At 41.8% G+C, this 3123-nt stretch overlaps 1 protein-coding gene across 13 annotated transcripts in view; it reads right to left on the reverse strand.

Moving 5' to 3' along the window:
- Positions 1–3123, reverse strand: part of TRAPPC9 (trafficking protein particle complex subunit 9) — a 556529-nt gene that overhangs the window by 261831 nt on the left and 291575 nt on the right. The gene's annotated exons all lie outside the window — the stretch shown is intronic.

The following is a 3123-nucleotide window of genomic DNA, read 5'->3' on the forward strand; positions in this document are numbered from 1 at the left end:
CTGACCATTTCCCTGTCCAAGTTCAGTATATTCCGGGGGGTTGCAATGACATGACTTTGCACACCCGCCTGAACGGGACATCACATCTGCAGAGCGGTAATTTTGCCTCAGATTCCAATTTACTGTATAATGTATTACATGGCAGGGATTCACTCAGCCGATTTCCATAATGACAACAGTAGCTGCAAAAAAAAAAAGGTACTTGTCTAGTAAATTGAAACGTGACATCTATATCAAGGTAAACACGCGAGTCCTCTGAATACCTTATTGGCAGCCACACTATTTTAGCTTCAAAATAAATTTTCCCCAATAGCAGCTTTTATTTCATTTCAAATCCATCAGCTCTTTTAGCTTCTAATTCCCAGAGCTGCCCCTTCCAGTTTTTAATCTTATCTTCCTAGTGTGAAAGTGCTGTAGACCAGCACTTTTAAACACAATAATGCAACAGTTTTTGAAAGCTATATAAATCATGTGAGAGACTATCCTATTAATTCCTCTTCTCATTACCAATTTTTCCCTTTTATTTACAGGGCTTGGGGACTTTACAATTCAGTTACTCTGAGGGAAGGAAGAACTTCAATTTCATCGGGACCTCCCCTCTGGCTCTTGACATTTTCAGAAACCTGTTGGACAATAACATTCGGGTCAGCCCAGACATGGAAATTATGCTAAGCCTGAAACAGATCAATTCTAGTTTGTAGCTCTCGGATAATGACTTTGTGCTCAAGGCTCTTTACAGACACGCTAGCAAAAAAAAAAAAATCCATCTTCAGAGTATCAGACTGGTAGTACTAAGAAAATCGTGGGTGGAAAACAGGACGGTAAACTGATTAAAGGGCACCAGAGGGGAGAGAAGCAACTGGTTCTTTTATTCTACTTTAAAAGATTCATATTTTTTTGCAAGGTAGGAAACAAATTATCCTGCAAGCTGTAAGAAGCCCAGTTTCCCATTTTAGATGCAAATATCCACAAGTAACAGACACAGAGGAACTGAAAGCAAATATTTATTAGCACACCATTGTTGAAGTCAGCTAATTAACCGAGCACAAGGCGAATGTTTTATGGGACTTGGGTATTTAAAAACTGAAACTGCAGAAGAGGAAAAGGCTTAACTAGAAGCCACAAGCCATTAATGGGCCACTGCGGAAAGATTTTATTTGTCTCTGCTCTGAGTTAGGAGCACTGACCTAAGCTATCTGGAAGTTATGAGTATTAAAATATTAAAAATAAACTAAAGAATTTGTCTCCAAAGGAAGCAAGTTCTTGCTGATTTGACAACCCTCTGAGAAACTCTCAAAGAAAACAAAAATCTGGGTTGTGTCTCTCCAAGCCCCCTTAAAAGAAGTGTGGCACATAAAACCCCCGCATTTGCTTGCTTAAGATAAAAAGCTGATTTTGCAAGAATATATGACCTTATAAACAACAACATCTGCAGTGGTGGCCACCTTCCAACACCCAACAACACCCACCAGCACCAGGTGTGACGCCAACCCAGCCTCTCAGGTTCCCCTTCTGGGCACCGTCCCCATTTCAGCCATCGGTGGCATTCGGCGCCTTCAAGACTACGTAGACACTTTTGCCATTTCACGGGCTCAAAAGTTTCTTATCTGCATCCCAGGCGGAAATAAACCTTCAAAGATACGTGTACCCTTGGGCTGTTCTCAGCTCCTCCTTGTCACACATTCTGGTTTGCTGAGGGAAATAATTGGCTTTGTGGAGCATGAAGCAATAGGAATGGCAATACATACCTCAATTAGACTCTATTTTTAAAATCGTTTTTAAACGTATGAGACTTTAAGGACTTTTAACAAATTTGCTTGATTCCCTTCTATCAAACAAGGTTAGGGACTCATTATATGGTGCATGCAGCACTTTAACAATATTAGAATACACCACGAAGCCAAGCTTTCTGTAGGAGACTTCGAAGCGCACAGTAAGCAGATCTAAAAAGCCCTGTAATTTGCAACTGGCAATCATCGTTCTGGTAACACTCTACGAGGCTTTCATAATTTCACTGGTGTTTAAATTCATGAGCCAAAACGCATCATAAGTTCTCTTTTATTGCTGTCAAGACCAGAGATTCAGATTCTCTTCTTCGGCCTTTCGGGACTTACTGGGATCCCCCAAGTGTTCAAGGGGGAGCGTTTGCTTCATCGGACTCTCTCTTTTTTCTGGTAGACACACAGCACATAAAGCAACAACCTGAAAGGCTGCAGTCAGAGCACATTGGCTCTTTATAACCAAAATGGCATTAGTTCTTAATTATTAGGCATTTTTAGCGCAGCGATGATAGAGGGGGACTGCTCCAACATGGAAGGAAAAGGCCACTTTCTGCCAGAAAACTGAGGCTGGTTTGCCACACCGTGCCAGCGGCTGAAGGGAATATAAATGAATTAAGGAGGAAACACATGATGTGTCACTGATAAAATAACCTGGCATCACAGAAGTATTGGTAACTACGGCTGCACCAAAAGATCAATGTTGAATGTGCAAATAGCAGCCTCTTTAGAAATCATTGCTCTCCCTCCAATGTGTGGCGACAAACTCGGTGACAGTATTTACTTCCTGCCACCAGTTTCATTAAATAAAGCAGACTATCCTCATCCACCCGCAAAGCCATCTCCAGAAGTCTATGGAAAATATTGATTTTTCTTGACTCGTTTCAGGTCAAAGATGCAAGGTAATAGAATAGCTTAAGACAACTATTCCCTTTCCAGCCTTGAAACCATGTTTCTGGGGCCTGGTTTGGGATCTGTTGTCGATTCACTTTGACCATAGGCAAGGAACTATCAACCCTCAGGAACCTGCTTCTTTCTGTAAAACAAGCATAGTTAACATTTCCACTGGCTGGCTGCTTGGCTTTGAGACTTTTTGCTCTTTTAGGTTGTAGTGACTAAATAAAATCTATTTCAGCTCAAGATCATTAGATAAAATGCACCAGCAAGTAAAAACATTATATGTGGAGGATGATGCAGCTGAGGAGCTATGCCAGTGTCCCTCTAGATCGAGGGAGAGGGGATCAGGATCTCCAGAGTGTGACTTGCAGGCACCACCCTGAAACGTCAGCGGGAGGAATTTTTCTTGCATCACTTCCACTGGGAGGACCCACAGATCTTCCTGAGA

The sequence above is a fragment of the Anser brachyrhynchus genome (genome assembly GCF_964034855.1).
Source record: "Anser brachyrhynchus genome assembly, chromosome: 2".
Taxonomy (NCBI): domain Eukaryota; kingdom Metazoa; phylum Chordata; class Aves; order Anseriformes; family Anatidae; genus Anser; species Anser brachyrhynchus.